General features: G+C 38.7%; 1 protein-coding gene and 1 long non-coding RNA gene across 5 annotated transcripts in view; one reads left to right on the top strand and one right to left on the bottom strand.

Annotated features, from left to right (window-relative positions):
* Window positions 1–18,793, bottom strand: part of fabp7b (fatty acid binding protein 7, brain, b) — a 425,484-nt gene that overhangs the window by 148,326 nt on the left and 258,365 nt on the right. The window lies entirely within an intron of this gene.
* LOC129429324 (uncharacterized) overlaps window positions 1–18,793 on the top strand; it is a 170,457-nt gene that overhangs the window by 66,322 nt on the left and 85,342 nt on the right. Inside the window, exon 6 of one of the 4 annotated variants that reach the window (XR_012358725.1) lies at window positions 9,386–10,511. The exons of the other annotated variants lie outside the window; for them this stretch is intronic. This is a non-coding gene — a long non-coding RNA (uncharacterized lncRNA). Of the gene's footprint in view, window positions 1–9,385; window positions 10,512–18,793 lie in introns of those variants that run through there. 4 annotated transcript variants of the gene reach the window in all.

The following is an 18,793-nucleotide window of genomic DNA, read 5'->3' on the forward strand; positions in this document are numbered from 1 at the left end:
GCACACGGGTATTGTATTTTATAAGGTTTGTTTGTAAAAATGTCCCAATTATAATTAAGACGGAGTCCTAAACCCTGTCCGGTATTATCTTAACTAAAATAGCTCCACTTTAACTCGGACACATAACATAACACACACTTTAACTCGGACACATAACATAACACACCTTTATATAACTTATATGTTTACAAAAACGTCGAGTATTTGCGTCTTTGCCAATTAATATAGTCTAAAATTAACATTTATTTACAAACACTTACCTGACGTGACCTTGAGGAAACGGCTGATGACTCGTGTCGTTGTGGGAAACAGTGAGTGATTCCGGCTGTTACATGCGGAATGATCTCAGATGAAATGACCTGTGATTCAGATCCTTCCGAGTTAAGTTAAGACATTTTAAATTAAAAACTCACGCACATACTGTACATACACACGCGCGAGCAAACGGGTCGCGCGCAAACGGGTCGCGCGCACGCGCGCGCGCACACGGGTACACACACGGGTATATTTAGAAGTTTTATTTAAGATTGTTATGATATTGGGACTATTTCTCCACTCGCTCCTTCAGATCTGAAGTTCAAATTCGCATGCAGTCCGGTTATAACAAATGTAAAAGATATGAAACATCACTCAACAGCAATATCAATTAAGTGCAATCCTAAAATATGATTTAAAACATAACCCTTTTATTGTTAAGTATGAGAAATCAAAATGAATCAAATCACATGTTTAAACGCCACAGAGATATCAGAGCCAGCAGTCGGGCTTGCCGAGGAGAGGCTGCGCTGGGCGGGGTGTGAGCGCTTAGTGTCTGTGATTTTCTGGAGCTCATATGGAGCTCATCTACGTCCGAAAGTGTCCGAGCACATTTTTAAATAGACGCTATCTTTATTAACCGACCGCATATTTAAACTTTAAGCACATACATTCACGCCTGAACAACTCTTACAATTACATTTTGTGACCAAATAACAGTAATATTATGAGCATTTTGTTGTCAGGAAATATAGCTGTCATAACTCCACATACTTACCTGATTTGTCTTAATTAGTTCAGTCAACACTAGCCATTCTGAATTTTGACTGGATTTGAAAATAACCATTCATTTAATATTTTAAACACAGATCTTCTCAACTAGCTCAAACAAAAAAATTGGTTTAACTTATATATTTTTGCCCGTCCAACATTTCATTAGTTGGATTTTTTACAGTGTACACTAAATATTAGTAGCCTATTTGTTGACTCTCTCTTTATTTGACCACAACCTATTGACACAAAAAGGTTTGTGAATGAGTTGTGTAGGTTTGTAAATGAGTTGTGTAGGTCTGCAATTATTGTGTAATCTTTAGATTACACTTCAGTCACAAAACGTGAATTATAGAACCATTTTAATAAAAATGGTTCTTTGCCTTCCAAGGGTTCTATATGGAACCCGTTTTTTGGTAAAAGGTTCTATTGGCCAAGTATAGAACCCCACGGTTCTATATAGAACCTCAAGGAACCTTTTTTTTTAGAGTGTACGTACAGAGTGGGGGTGCGAAATTACGACAGTTGCAAGTTTTCCCCAGTGACAAAAACGTCAAACTGCATGGAATGCCTTTAACACAGTTATAGAGTTGTTTCCTCATGCTAAACGTAGGCAAAGTGTCAAAAAAGCAGTTGGATGTGTTACCGAGTATTTCTGTGCAGAATGCACTTCGCCCGGGGGTTCGTACTAGTTTTGGAAAGTTTTTTTCGAATACGGGTCCAGCTGACGTATCAGGGGTAAGCCATACGTATCATTTATTTTTATGGGTTACTCCGGAAAGCACGCCTACACATCAATCAGCTGGAGAGCGAAAACCGAGGATGCTAGAAGTCACGTGACAGCTGTGTTTTATATCAAGACTCAACAATGGCACGAAACAAGAATTGTGTTGTAGGATGTAAGGAGAAGTAAGCCAGCAAAATGGAAACAATGAATATAGTTTGTTCATCCGGGGTAGCAGCGAAGTTTTGCGTGTTTGTTTAATGCTGGATTTCATTGAAAAGTCCCAACTGGGTCACTTGCATGCGGTAAGTAAGACTTCTGTGTTATGTTGGAAATCGGTGTGTAATCGTGCCTATAATGTAAATGACACAAACATAAGTTAAAAAGTTTTGTATACATTGTTGCATGACTCGTGACTCGCTCCTCCTGCAGCTCGTGACTCCTTCTTCCGAATTTTTTTCGTACGTTATCAGAAATAATCGCTAGAGCTGATCTGTCTTTTATAAATATGATAAAACTAAAGACTCTGTATTTTATGTATTTATTTATTGCTAATTTTGACTCTTATAGTTTCCTGTAATTTTTAAAATACATCCTTATTTGTATATCAGTTACTGAAACTGATATTAATAATATGATGTATATTTTTATCTATTTATCTGTATCCTTGTCTGAAGCACTCGTATTATTGTTATGTCACTGTTTTTTGTCAATGTTGCCTAAGTGTGTGTATCTGTGTAAATAATCCATTCTTTTTACCTGCAACCAAAATCTACCCTCGGGTACAAATAAAGTTACCTTACTCTTCGGAGATATGGAGGATGTAGTACTACTCTATAGGTAATCCAGATTAACATCAGAAACAGAATGTGTTATGGCAGCATTAAAAGACTAAATAAGTCAAATGTTTACTAGCAAAGAAACCGAACAATTTAAGAGCAGTTCATAACATCGCCATCTCTTTTTAAAATGCAAAATTGCAGGCTACTTTGCGCAATTATTTTCACGTCTGTTTAAAATGACTAACTGTCAGGTCAGATTTCACAAGAAATGTCAAAGTAAAAAGTCTTTATTATAAGTGTACTGTCTTGAATCGGGTAAAGTGCGTATTGCAGAATAAGGCTGTTATTAGTGACACCAGTGGCCATTAAGTGAAATGCAGCCATTCAATTTCACTCGTGAACACTCCATAGTGACTCGAGTGAGCCTCGGCCAAAACAGTGACTGAACATGATTCACAACATCATTTCGACAGATGAGGTTAAATTAAAATGACACTGTTATGATAGTTTGACTATAAATATCACATCCTTACGATTTTCCTGGCAAAACTGTCCTTCACATAAAACCAGTCTACATGCTTTCAAACTAAGAAGTCTTTTTTAAAGTTTTGTTATAAGCTGTTCACACTTTGGCATAAAAAATAGATTATTTTATGGACATTTACATACAGGATAGCCACTTTAATTACATTAACATATGACTGTGAGTTACAAATGAGACACCAAAAACACTTATTATGCAGTAAATTATATCAATAACAGGCCATTCATTGTTTTACAAGTTTAACAACTGGGCGTTTAATATTAAAGGTCCCGGTCTTTCTGTGTTTTTGAAGCTTTGATTGTGTTCAAGTTTCACGTGTAAAAAAACGTGGTATTTTTCACACAATTTACTTATCTGTATAGCGCTGTTTTCAATATCCTCAAAAGGGGCTGATGTCTTCCTTGTTCTATGAAGTCCTTCCTTCAGAAATACGTAACGAGTTCTGATTGTGTATGTTTAGTGTGTTGTGATTCGATAGCAGCTCAGCTTGCCGTTAGCTTAGCTGCCGACTGAAGTATTCCTCTGGGCGGAGTTTAGTCAAAAAACTGTTCTACTGACGTCATAAAAGCAGGAAGTAGAGGGCTGTAGTCCAAACCGGCCGTTCGCTGTAGGCTTTAAAAGAGGAATTCTATTAAAGAAAATATATCGCCTGGCAGTGAACTTTGAGCTTTATCATTTTACAGGTATTATTTATGCTATTATAGCAACATTACACACTAACTAGGGTTTAAAAAATGGGATCAGAAAGAATGTGACCTTTAATGCTTTTTATCATTTATTATGAGAAGGTCTTTTGAACTCTGCTCTTACATAAGACTTTAAATGAATGCCCACTCCTTTGGCCAGCTGCATAAACACAGACGCTAAGTTAAAGGGATAGTTCACCAAAATTAAAAATTCTGTCATTATTTTCTCACCCTCATGTTGTTTTAAACATGTATGAGTTTTTTATTCTGATGAACACAAAAGAAGATATTTTGATTAATGATGGTAACTACACAGTTGACGATACCCATTGACTTCCATAGTAGGAAAAACAAATACTATGGTACCATTAACTGTGTGGTTACCATCATTTATCAAAATATCTTCTATTGTGGGGTGAGTAAATGATGACAGAATTTTCATTTTTGGGCGAACTATCCCTTTAAGACTGATTCTTAAGAACTAGTCTGACCAGCTATCAGTTAGTTAGAGCTCATCAGTCTTCTTTTTCTAGATTTAAATTAGACCAATCTACCTGATTTTTAAAAGTAATGAAGAACAACCAGTCTAAGCTTTTGACGCAAGTGACCAATGATTACTGTTTGTGGAAGCGCTTCCTGCTCAATTGCCCACTCATTCTACCTCATCCTGTTCGTCATAGAAAAACAGACCATGCTTGTTTTAGGTTTGTGATTCACTGGACAGGAAAACCCATTCTTTGCCAACTGCCCTTGAAATGTGGTTTTAAACTCCATCGGCATTGTAACTAGCTCTTTCATTACAGTATCACATCGTCTCCAAAACATGAAGAAAATCACCTGCTAATATCTGATCCATATATCTGACCAATCAACCAATATTATCAATGAGCACAGTACAGGGTTCCCACGGGTCCTTGAAAGTTTGTGAATCTGGGGGGGGGGGGATTCAAGGCCCATACATGGATACAGGTCATTGAAAGTGCTTGAATCTATTTTAAGAAGTTTTCTGGAAAAAAAATCCATATTATTTCCTGTGAAGTGTAGCATAATATTATAAAATTACTAGCCTTTTAAGCACACGTGCTAAACTGTTTGCTTTAAATGCTTATATTTTCTGTATGCGAATGTTGATTCATACCAAAATGCTTTTTTGCATAGTTACGTTTGACACATGAAAACATCTCGGGTTACGTATGTAACTGTTGTTCCCTGAGAAGGGAACGAGAAGCTGCGTTTCCTTGCCATACTTCCTGCGTCCCTGTAATGCTGTCTTTGGCAATATTTCAGATAGCAATATACTTCCTGGCTCCCGCGTCACCCTGTCTTTGTCGTTAAACCTCACCATTGGTTGAATTTGATACACATTCAGAAGCACTTACCCCTGGAGGCGTCCCCAAAGTGTCACCGCAGTGGCGCAGCGCGAGTTCCCTCGAAAGGGAACTGTAACAATGTATCTTTAAAGGTAACGCGATGTAACCTTGCTTTTACTTGAAATGTTTCCCCACATTTAGTCCTTGAATTTGAGGCTATTGGACCTGGAAAGTCCTTGAAAAGTCCTTGAATTTAAAGTTAACTAAGGTGTGGGAACCCTGACAGTAGTAAAATTTCCAAAAGTTAAAATACAATAAATGAAATGGTGGCCGATGACTTCTTTTTTCGAGGTCGCTTAATGCGAAGTTCGTCACAACATGTATGTAGCCCGTCATGTGTGTGGTTTGTATTTTCAAAATTTGTGTTCTGCGTTTCGAGGTATCCTATGTTCATCACGTGTCTTGTCAAAATAAGTGCCTACTGCAGATGCATCTAAAGGGTTTATGATAAAAGATATGCTCGTGTTTGCCAGATACTCGCATAATCTCATGCGTAATCAGAGTTTACTGTTAAGGGAGAGTCTTGCGCGTATTTTGTCAACGTGATTGTCTCTTTTGTCAGAAACGGTTTTGACGCGTGTGCGTCGGGAACTTGTTTTTACAGAACACGTGATGCAAATGGTTCACATGACGCAACAAACACATTTTTTGAAAACACAAGCAACACACATGACAATTTGCGCTCGTCGAATGAGGAGTCACGAGACGCCACTGAATAAATGTGCCTGGTACGTCGCCCCGCTAAGGTCTGCAGGCAATTAGGAGATGTTCTTTGGAGATTGTTGCCTCCAAGCTCAGGGAACTGATGACAGATTAATTTTACATGAGCGAGAGGGTCGGCCCCAGCTCTGCTCGCCGGCTTCCAGGTCCAGACGGCTGGAAATGGCCAGCATGGGAGAGTGGCAGTACGCACGGATTTCCTGCCATGCTCTTGCCTCCCGGAGAATGTCGCCTCGAGGGACGAATGAAAGGAAAGCGGGGCTGAGTGGTTCCTCTGTGCGTGTCCACAGCTGCCTGACCGAGCTATTTCTTTCTTATATAAGTGCTTTGTCAGCATGCCACAGCTGTTGAGGGGTTTGCAGTGACAATAGTACTTGCACACAAGCCAAACATTGAATAGCACTTGTGCTTTCCCTATGCACACAATGATAACATGCCTGAGATGTAAAATGCTTGCACAAGGCCACAGAAGAACAAATACATCCTCTGTTGTGCACAAATAGTAAGAACATACCTGCATAATTTCATGAGTGTGAGAATAAGGACTGAATCTGACATTTATTTTTATGTATTTGGCAGACGCTTTTATCTTTACAGTGCATTCAGTATCTGTGTTCCCTGGGATCGACCCCATGACCTTTGCACTGCTTTACCAGTTGAGCTACAAACCACTTGGAAGGCAGTCCGTAGCAGTATGTTGCATGTGGTCATAGATTTGATTCTTGTGTCGTTTGTGTTGTGGTTTTTTGGTAGTATTGGTTATGTCTTAAAAACGGGTGAGAACTAGAAGCTCTTTTAAGAATTGAGCCAACGTGGTTTGGAGTTTCTTGTATTTCCTGTGCCGCTAACCGCAACATTGATTCTCAAATCACAAACAACCACAAATCACAAAGAAATCTGCGTCATCTGGTATACATGCATGTCTGTTCATTTTACCAGACTTGATATCAAGTGATACCCATAATTTAGTGCGGGATTTTTTCTTTTATGTAGGCCAAAAAGATCTCTTAAGCCCTTTTCACACAGAGATTACAGAAAATGTATTGGGATTTTTCCGGGATCATTTAATTTTTGGTTTATTCACACTGCCAATGATTTTCCAGAATCTGTGCATGCATTCACACACATACCGTAAAGATCCGGTAAAGACACATGACTTATTTAAAGTCATGCACATGGTAGGTTTTTTCCATAGCATTGAAGTTTGCTAATTATCCGTGATTTCTCTCACAAGAAACCACGCGTGTGCATTTTTGTTTATGATAAGATCATAAGGAGATCGTGATCCGCTGTTCTGTCGTGCTGGTGAATGATCTCAGCTTTGGCGCAGATAGTGACGAGCTTTCTGATCTCTGCTTCAGTACAGTTTGCTGACGTTTCTCATTCGTGAATGTTGATTTGCATTTCACGAGTTCACACTTACAAATAAGTTGGATAGATTAAATTAGTAAACATATTTGGTGTGTGTCCGGGGAGAGGGCTCTGAGCTCGGAAATGGGCCCAAACGCAGAGTATCCCCCCGGTTTAGCAATTAACTTGGTGAGTGAGAGGAGACGGGGTGGTGGAGGGATTCTGAAGACTGCAGAGGATCTTTGGAGAGTTAAACTGTAACTTATATATGGCTTGCCTTTGTGCTGATTGGGTAGATATGATGATTACTGATTGAGGACAGCTGGTGGTACTAGAGTATTTGTTGATTTCTGATTATAGACAGCTGGAAGTACTTAAGTGGTTTATTTGACGTGCTCCTCCCGAACTACGTTAATAAAACATCATATAAATTCCTGAACCATAACTTCTTTTTGCGATGACACGCATGTCCTCACTACGACACGCCCCTTATGACATTGTTTGTGCCTCTTAAATGCTTTCTGTGAATGTTACTAGGTCCTCTTTACGGGAGCAATCACAGAACATTTAGGGGCGATTCACATTTTGCGTCTTTTGCGCACTCAAGTTCGTTATTTCAAATGTAGGCGTGCGGTAAGCGTGCTTATAACGGCGCATTCACACGGGGCGTAAGCGTAAACGCTTCCCATTCACTTTTAATGGGTGACATCATGTGTTGCCGAACTAAATTGTGGATCCGTTGGCGCCTCGTCAGTGCTGTTGCTCGTGGCAGAAGTTGAACATTTCTTAAGTTTCCAAGCGGCAAAGCGTGTGTCAGCCAATCGCCTTATGCAAATAACCTAGTCAGAGCCAGCCAATTACGTTTATGGAAGACCATAGCATGTGTTGCGGCCACTGTGATTGGCTGTTTGCCACGCTTCAGGCAAGCCTTCCATCAAGTGTTAACCCTTACGCCCCATGTGAATGAACCGTAATGGGGTTGGTGCGAATAGGCGCGTTCGCACCGCATCGAGTTAACATTTTTTTTTACTTTCTAGAATGCCGCAAGCACACCGCAGGCCATGTGACAAGAACCAGCCGCAGTCGTGTTTTCCGCACGGATTTAGACACGAAATGTGAACCGCCCCTTATGGGACGTATTTGTGTTCACACAGATGCCTCTCTGCCAATTTTACGCAAGTTTTCTGTAACCAAAGTCCTAATAACTAATTCAACCTTATTGTAAAGTGTTACCGGTGTTGTTTTTGACAGGGTGCCACCCCAGTGACAGCTACGGACCTTTTATTTTTGATCCCAGCAAGCAATTTTGCTTAAAACAAGGCAAAATTTGGGCTGTCATTGAAAGTCTAATAGATGTCTAACTATACAGTCCTTCCAGAAAAGTTCCTTCCAGAAAAGTTCCTTGCAGGCAAAAATCCTTGATCTTGCTGCACGTTTTCTTAAAAAATGAGATGGAATATGCGTGATATTTATGCAATATTATGCGACGAAATTGCGGGAACTTTCCAAAACTGCTGAAACTTGCAAAAACTGTTTGCAGCTTTTGCAGCTTTTGATTGATGTTCATGACAACAGGGGACGTGGCTGCACATGTGTGAAGTAAATGCAACATTTTTCAACTTTCTGCTAGATATATATGACTTTTTGCTATGAAAATGCGACAATTATGAAATCATGCAAGTCCTGCATATTTTGTTAGCAGAAATCTGCAATTTATGTGGCGAAAGTGCGGCGTATTTAAAAAATTTGGTCCCCGCATAAATATGTGGACTTTGGCTAATTATGCATTGGATCATGCGATCGCATAATCACGCTTTTCTGGAGGGACTGGCTATAGCCCAAGAATAGACAATGCGTACAGTATATGCTTAGAACATGTTATTTTGGCAAAATGGCATGTAAACTAATTCAAGGTTGTTTAGGGTAGGAGTGGTTTACTCATAGCCAGACTACATTGGGTAAGCCATCATTTCAGCCATCTCGGTTATTGTTGCTGGGATGTTATTTAATGTTCATTTATGGTTGTTTAAAAGGAGAATGCAGCAGGAAGTTGATCTGAAATAAAATAATTTAAATATGCCCATCCAATATAGTCAAACAGACAAACATCCTTTTTCCACACACCTAATTCAAGATCAGTGTTGCTGGTCGGCATGTTTTCTGGATTCTTGTTTTCCCAACAGGCTTCTTAACTACCTTAACCAACAGGACCATGCTGGTTGACCTTGGAAATCTTGCTCAAACATCACGACTGTGCTTATCCACGAGCAAATGCAGACTCAGCCCAAGTCTTTGTCAGCTTGGTCAGGAGGGCAGAGAAACATCACTTGCATCAATAACTTTGTTTGCATGTACAGGAAAGAACTCAGGTTAAGATTCCCAACCCTATATGGACCTTTCACATCCAGAATGTGTGACATAGTTGTAATAACAAATTCAACAGACATTTTTGGATGACTATGTCATAAACACTTTGAGAACACCAACATGGCACATGCACAGAGTTTTCTCCACCTGAGCCAAGAGTGCTGATTTGAACATTTATGAACCCAACAACCTCCAACAGGAAATATGTTTATTCCACACCTATAAAACTGGTTCCCATGTGTCACATGTTAAAATGAATGGGTCAAGAACACTATTACAAGTCCCATGCACAATCAGCCTGGATGCACAGTGGGATATTTTGGATATTGAATGATTTTAAATGTTGAACAGATGACGAATGAACTCTTATGGCTCTGCTGGTGGAGTATGGCATGTAAGGGATAGTTTACCCAAAAAAACCCGAAATTTTCTGTCACCTTCAAGGTGTTGTATTATACAGGTACAGTATGAAATTCATGTTTATTGCACAACTCAGATAATTTACTGTACCTCCCATTGTTGAGTATGTGACATTGTTGAGACACAACTGAGTAGTTCAGTCTTATTTTGTTCTAAAAATAAATCTTAGTGTTGTCTTAGGGATGCTTTAAAACTTATTAAGTATACATAATTTGTGATTTTTCTTATGGGGTTGCATGAGTAAAAGACTATGGTCGGCTTCTCGTAGTAGTGTAGTAAATCAAGGCACTTTAAAACGTCTGCTGCAAGCACTTAAAAAGATGAATCTCTTCCTCGGAAGAAGCTTGTGCATTTTGCTCACAAATGATTGTCAATTATCCAAACTAAATTTCACTTGACGTATAACTCAAAGACTTTACAAAGCATGCCATAAAAAAGCAGTTTAAACTAAAGAGGGTTTGCCGAAATGGGTGGACGTCATGCACACATGTCAATGCGGTGCTCAAAAGTTCACAGAAGGCCCCTTTAAGGCAACTACAAAGATTATTTTTATATAGAATCATTATTCCACATGCACCAGGGAGGTTGTATTTAATAGCTCGCCGCATTGCCGAAATGAAGAGTAATCGCTATTTTTGGCGACTCTTATAAATTGGAATTCCAGTGTATTTTTTTTATTTTGGATAGGCAAAAGGTGCATTTTAAAAAATGCATTTAAGAGCACCAAATAACTGTTGGGATTCTGGCAAATGCACTCTGCATTAATTCCGTCTCCACGTCACATACAATAGACTTTATTGGAATGAAGTGAGGTAGGGGAATTCACTTAGGTTCTATGTATTAAAATTCTAAGTAGGGTATAAAGGACAATTTATTGCGTACTGTTCTCATGCTCTTACCGTATTGCAGCGTTTGCTGTGGGACTCTTGGAGGGGGCCAAAATCTAGGATTCGGAGAACGGTGCTGTTTTCAATTAGCATGCCAGTCTTAATGGTATGTCCGGCTGACAGGGCTTTAAAAGCGGCTAAACCTATGAGAATCATGCATGCCGGCCTCTATCAGGAACCTGCCCCTTTTTGTGAAGGAACAACATGATAGTGAAAGAGCAACCGGCCGGGCACATTGCCCCAGGCCCCTGACTCTCAGGGGCCCTATGCATGACCCGCCTCCCAAATGGATTTGTAAAAACATAAGGGCCCCTGCTTGTCCACGTAGCAGTGATTTCCTCTCGTGCACATAGCAGTGTTTTTTGCTTTTTGTGTAATGGCATACTTTGTGTAACGTAATGCCGTAAATGGTGTTTACATTTTATTCCTGTCTATTCGGAATAGGTTTTGGGCAGTCATGAAATTTACATTTATGCATTTGGCAGACACTTCAATTGCATTCAAGGTGTACATTTACAGTGGCAAGAAAAAGTATGTGAACCTTTTGGAATTTCATGGTTTTCTGAATAAATTTGTCATAAAATGTGATCTGATCTTCATCTAAGTCAAGGGTATTGACAAACATAATGTGTCTAAAAGTAATTACACATAAAATTCTGATCTTTTATGTCTTTCTTGAACACACTCATTCAAAATGGGAGTGAAAAAAGTAAGTGAACTCTTAGAATTACTAACTGGTTGACCCCCCTTGGCAGCAATAACCTCAAACAGGCACTTCCTGTAGCTGTGGTTTAGACCTGCACTTCGTTGAGGAGGATTTTTAGCCCATTCTTCTTGGCAGAACTGCTTTAGCTCTGTCATATTCTTTGGACATCACATGTGTATGGCCCTCTTCAATTCAATCCATAGTTTCTCTATTGGGTTGATATCTGGGTTCTGACTTGGCCACTCCAAAAGGCAGATTTTGTTTTTCTAAAGCCATTCTGTTGTGGACTTGCTTCTGTGTTTTGGGTCATTTTCCTGTTGCAACACCCACCTTTTACACAGTGTCAGCTGACATACAGACATTCTCACATTATCTTCAAGAATTGTCTGATATACTTGGGAATTCATTTTCCCTCAATGATTGCAAGCTGGCCAGGCCCTGATACAACAAAGCAGACCCAAGTCATGATGTTACCTCCATCATACTTTACAGTTGGGATGATGTTTTCATGATGATATGTTTTTTTTAAATAGTTTAATCTTAGTTTCATCAGTCCAGAAAACAGTTTTCTCATATCGCTGTGGAGTGTCAATGTGCTTCTTTGCAAACTTCAGGAGTGCAACAATGTTCTTTTAGTAAGCAGTGGCTTACTTCGTGGTGTCCTGCCGTGGATACCCTGCTTGTTCAGTGATTCACGTATGTTAGCAAGTTCCAATGATGCCTTCAAATATTTGTCTGTCACTTGGGGTTGTTTTTTTACCTCATTGATGAGTCTTTGTTGTACTCTTGGTGTCATTTTGACTGGGCGCCCCCTTTTTGGTAGAGTAGCAACAGTCCCAAAGCGTCTCCATTAAATTTTGTAGATTGTTTGCCTAACTGACTACTGGTGATTACTAAAGTCTTTGAAATTATTTAAAGCAACAATTCTTGATCGTAGTTCCTCTGAAAGCTCTTTTTTGCGAGGCATGACTAACATAAGCGTGTTCTTCTTGTGCAGAGCAAACTCCAAGGGAGAGGTTTTTATCAGTCAAAGTAGCTGTAGTCCACACCTCCAAACATATTATCTTAAAGGGACATTTCACAAGACTTTTTTAAGGTGTCAAATAAAACATCTGGGTGTCCCCATAGTACGTTTGTGAAGTTCTACCTCAAAATACCATATAGATAATTTATTTTAACAAGTTAAAATTGCCACTTTGTAGATGTGAGCAAAAATGTGCCGTTTTGGGGTGTATCATTTTAAATGCAAATGAGCTGATCTCTGCACTAAATGGCAGTGCTGTGGTTGGATAGATAGTGCAGATTAAGGGGGCGGTTTTATCCCCTTCTGACATCACAAGGGGAGCCAAATTTCAATGACCTATTTTTTCACATGTTTGCAGAGAATGGTTTACCAAAACTAAGTAACTGGGTTGATCTTTTTCATATTTTCTAGGTTGATAGAAGCACTGGGGACCCAATTATAGCACTTAAACATGGAAAAAGTCAGATTTTCATGAACCATTGACTAAATGGTTCTTCCTATATACAATCTGTATACAGTATATGTTTTCTGGGAATCAATCCTATGACCTTTTGTGCTGCAAATGCAATGCTCTACCTATCAAGCTACATGATCACTGGAACAACTGGATACATTAATGTATAAGGCATAGAAATTACCATTCAAAAATCTCTGTTTTTTGCTTTTTTGTAAGTAGTAATCTCATTGATGTTGCTTTGGAAAGAGCAGGCAGGAAGAACCAAGAAATTAAGAGTTTGTGGTACAGTAATTTAGAGGTCAATGTCAGTGTAATATACGTCTGGTCGTTTGAAGAGCTTCTATCACGATTCAGCCGAGATGATTTCCAGGAATAAATAAGGCAGGTCATGCAATTCACATTTTAACTGGATTCCCTTTCTGTCCATTTTTAGAGATATAGCAAGATTATAGATGCGTTAAGCTGTAAAAAAAAGTGAAATTCCCAATATTTATTCATGCCCAAAGCATCCCTTCGGGTTTATACCCACCAGCACATTAACCTGGTTAATAACTTTAACCATCATCCCAGGAGCCAAACTCGCATCAAAGTCTAATGCCTTTTCATAAAGTGAAATACTTTGATTTGCCAGGCTTTAAAGAGGACAGAAGAGGCCCTCCATGGTTGTTTGTGAGAGGCAGAATGAGGCTTATTCAAGATTTTTTGGCAGCCATGCCAGCAACAGAGGCCCCTAAAAGAGTCCGTTTAGAAGCCCAAGTCCTCAGTATGCTCTTCACATTTTCCCAAGCGAAAATCCTGTCCTACTTTTGTTTCAGTCGTTTGCACAACCAGGCTAGGATGACCAAGCTTCGCTCTGGAAACTGTGTCCGTTGCTAATGACAGAACATACATTACTGAGCAACTGAATCGTTGCCAAATTACTCCGTCACAAGTGCTTTAGTGTCCGTGTTACAGGTCATGAATCCTGGCAGCAAGCTAGTTAGTTGTTTTCATCGGGCCATCATTGAAAAAGCCTACTGGTTTGTTCCGGTTTCTTTTAACCTCCTGTAGCTCAGCTGGTAGAACATTGCATTAGCAGTACAAAAGGTCACACATACTGTGTGTTTATAGATTAAAGCTCACATAACACAAGCTGTTTCTGCATTTCTGATGTTAATCTGAAGTACCTATAGAGTAGTATTATATCCTTTATATCTCAGAAAAGTCTTTAGTTTAATCAGATTTTTAAAAGAAATATTAGCTTTACCGAATCTTTCCGATAGCGTACGAAAAAATTTTACTATGAGTAAACGAACACAAATTTCATAAGCAACACAACGTTTCATCAAAGTAGAATATCGAATCCATCTCAATACAAACATATCGCGTACCTACCTTACCAAAATAAACAGTGCAACGACCCTTTCAGACCCTTTGCCTCCTGCAGCTGTTTGCATCTCGTGTTAATGCAGTAAAGTTACCGATGTTAATTTGGGTTTTTGCTATTTGCTGATCCAGGCAGTTTTTGCTGTTGTTGTTATAAAAGATGTCTTTCGTTTTGTGCCTCCTGTGCAGGTTGTCAATTCAGCAGAAAAGTTTCCTGTTTACAAACTGGAGGTGAACGCACATGAACGCGCCGATGACGTATGGTGTCTGAGTGGACTCGCTGCGCGGTGGGCATTCAAATTACGCTTACGTATGAGGGACAAAAAAAGGAAACGTCCGTTCAGACCGAAATCTATGATTGGTTTAAAATTTTTTGGTCCTACTCCTTTCACAGATGACATAAATTTCTACAAATACATTTAAACAACTTAACACAGTGATTGCTATCAGGATGTGAGGAGACTTTTAATCAGCATAACTAAAAATGTTTCAGGATCAAATCTGTTACCCTACCTTTAATGAACAATTTCATGACAATGTTTCATGAAAAAAACTTGGGAAAACAAGGTAAATTACTGTATTCAGCCTGCACTACTTGCAAATCCCATAAAAATGTTCCCTGCACAACCCCTCTAGCTGTTTTGTGTCACTTTTGTCAAAAGACGAATCAGTGTCGCAGGGCGTAAAATCGCTTTCTTATTTGCTCGTAAATCATATTTTAGCATTTTAGGTTTATAGTCAAATACCGGGCATTACCCTCTTACTGGAACTCATTTGCTCTGACGTGACCATTAGGTCACCTCACAGGTCAACTTAAAAGTCTTGATCTCGGTCATGTTTGGTCTTTGCCTTTCATCTTCTTCTCGATCGTGTCTATCTGCGGACAGCAGTGAATCTGACACTTGTTTAAGTTGTTAAAGAAATTACTTAATCTCCAGGCAGGGGTGACTCAGTCATCTATGAATGAGTAGCATGGCGCACAAAACAAAAGGCTTGGGTCGGATTAAGCTGTCAATGTCTCATGCTATGGAGTGTCACTCCCGATATAAAGGTTTGTAACATCAGCAGGGATTAAAGGCCCAGACTAATGACCTGAAACTGGGACTTTGAGAAGAAATCTTTCCTTATGCCGGGCGAGCGGCCAGGGCAACCCTGCAAGAAAACTACTTCAATTAGGCAACGGCCTCCTCTTGGGAGTCTTGCAGGATGAAGTTTACCACAACATTTACTTCCTTCAAGAATTGCCTTCATGTTTACAAAGATGATTACTGTAATGACATTGCACAGAATGAATTACAGTTTTGCATTGTAGCAAATGCAACTTTACAGTAAATTCATGCAAAACTAATGAAATGAGGTGCATGAAATATAGGATCATTTGTGACATTTGTGTCACAAGTAGCACTGGAATATTTGTAGCAATAGACAACAATACATTGTATGGATCAAAATTATCATTTTAATGCCAAAATCATTAGGATATTAAGTAAAGATCATGTTCCATAAAGATATTTTGTACATTTCCTACTTTATATAAATAATTTGTATTAATAGTACAGTATGTGTTGCTACGGACTTCAAGGCAATTTTCACAATATTTAGAATTTTTTGCACCCTCGGATTCCAGATTTTCAAATAGTTGTATCTTAGCCAAATATTGTCCTATCAAACCTTACATCAATGGAAAGCTTATTTATTGAGATGAAAAATCTAAATTTCAAAAATTACCCTTAAGACACATGTATGTATATTAGCAGTGCCAAACCGCAAAAACAATTGGACTGCTATATTCATTGTGCCATCAATCTAGTCAGTGTATGCCATTTTTCATAAAATGTGTATATTAGCAGTACTTACTGTAAAAAATAGTTGTCTGTAGGACTGTAATAGGAACATTTATTTCATAGTGCTTTTAAACAAATATGCATATAAAAAGGAGCAAATTAGCAATACTAACAGTAAAAATAATTGTCTGTAGAAGTGTATTTGAGAAGTTATATTAATAAAATACAAGATGGAATGCATATTATAGAGTATTATATACTAGGGATTGCTCGAGTACTCGAACGTGGCATTGATGATCGATCATGAAAACGATGTGTGGGTTTATTTTTTGTGGTTATGGCGGCATTTGGATATCTGGTTAGCGTTACAAGCGCTTGTGGTAGTAAAGACTGGGTGCGTGTTTGACGTCTGGCGTATGACATCAGTATTCATGATTCAAAAGCTTTCTATATGCACTCGCGCTGCGGCAACTCCGCTAATCCGCGCAACGCTGCCAAACACACCTCACATCAATTCAATTCAATTTTATTTATATAGCACACATCACAAGTTCCCTCATATCATCTCATATTTATAGATCAAATGTCAAGAGATTCCAGAGAGCCATTTTTTATTTTAACCATGACGCGTACGCCCCACCGTTTTGATTTTCCCGCCCACAGTTAATCGAGTACTCTTTTTCAGACCTATGGATTATTATGGATCGAAATGAAAAAGTTTCAGTTGTTTCCAGTAGAAGTGCTGGGCTTTCAAAAAACAACAGCAGCTGGCGGATTTTGTCTGAGCTCTGCGTTTTTCCGTGTTTAGCGCTGAGCGCCCAAAGTTGAAAAATTGTCAACTTTCGGTGAAATGCTCAGCTTATCAATGTCACTTTTCACTCAGCCGCCCAATCACAGTGGAGGAGGGGTGGGACAAATACCAAAACAACCAACTGACGCATTGTAGGACTGATAAACAAAACATAAGTATTATAGCAACCAACGTGCTTAGCTGAAGAACTGCTGGCAAGTGCTCACAGTTGGCATCCGGTTGTTGCTATGATACTTCTGTTTTGTTTATCAGTCTTACAATGGGTCAGTTTTTTTTTTTTTTGGTATTTGTCCCACCCCTCCTCCATAGGTCACACCCTCTTGACCGCAGTTGACCTTTAAATCAAATGACATAACACAAGGTTCAAATGCATAAAAATGCAAAACACTTATATATTCATGGTGGCCTACTACTATATGCAAGCTCAGCCTAGCATTAAGTTTTTGATCCACAATTGAATTTCCCGACCAACAAACAATTTGGAGTTATCAACCAGCAAACAGCTACTGATTATGTGCATATGTCAGCAGAAAAGTTGTAGGCAAAAGTGGAAGTGCTGTGGAATATCGGTCAGGATTTGGTTTGTCCTTGTTGAAAAGGACTCCCTTATGAATGCATGATAAGAAAGATTAGTTTAACCTCAAAACCACATTCAATGCAGTTGTAAAAGATGAAGAACAAAAGAAAAAGTTGCAGTTACAAATCAAAGTCCATCTGTCTTTCTTTCAGTCTTATCTATCTGCTGTATAACTATAATTGTGATTATTGTAACGTAGAGTATTTAAATTTACTATTACAGTTACAAAAACTAAAAATATAGTTGGTTATTAAAACTTTGTTTATACCACGGGTCTGTTGTATGCTGCATTCTGATTGGCTGAGAAATGTTCTATGGGTGTTGGTTATTTTTCTCTAAACCGCACACCTAACTTGTCAAATGTCTTAAAAATAGGCACCAAAGCAATGTTTGTGGTAACCGTGGTATAAGAGGAATAATTGACTCCGGTCCTTTGAATTATTTGAAATAATTCAAAGGACCGCATCGTCGTGCCGCATTACCACCTTGGTGTGCATTATTTTCTTATAATTCAATGGCCTGTCGTCAATTATTCCTTACATAAACAAGAGACTTTTGCACAACAATGCCTTTGCTAAAATGTCCTTAGTAAAAATAAACATTTAACCATAAAACATCATAGATCAATACATCCTTTTCATAAAGATAATTTTATTAAATGTAGCCAGAACATGATCTTTTACATGAATAAAATCAAAACCATGCTATGCAACCGTGGAGAGCTACTTACAAATTTATAGAAAGTTAACAGCAATGAATCATGGGTAATTGTTTATGATGGTATGCCGAAACCACAATGCAGAGTTCTGGGTTACTGCCTTGACATAAAACAAGGCCAGGGTGGTCTTTATCCATTTCCCTTTGTGTGTGTACAGGGAAATAAATGAAAAAGTGTCCCATTAATCCGTATTTCCAACTCAGACTTCATTTTCACAGGATGATTAATAGTTGCAGAAATTACCAAGGGAAATATTGTAGCATCTGCATTTTATGAACTACTGTGCATACAGTATATTGTATGTTTTGAGTCTGCATTGTAAATTCCATAGGCCTGTTTAAAGTATGTTTGAAGTAATTGCCAGATGGATTTGTGATGAAGACTATAAAAAAAGAATATAAAAAAACGAACATTTGTGCTACAAAACAAAGACAAGCAAAAAAGACCAGATGTACAGCAGTGGTAAAGTGTTTAT

This window comes from Misgurnus anguillicaudatus, chromosome 18 (genome assembly GCF_027580225.2).
Source record: "Misgurnus anguillicaudatus chromosome 18, ASM2758022v2, whole genome shotgun sequence".
In the NCBI taxonomy this organism is placed as follows: domain Eukaryota; kingdom Metazoa; phylum Chordata; class Actinopteri; order Cypriniformes; family Cobitidae; genus Misgurnus; species Misgurnus anguillicaudatus.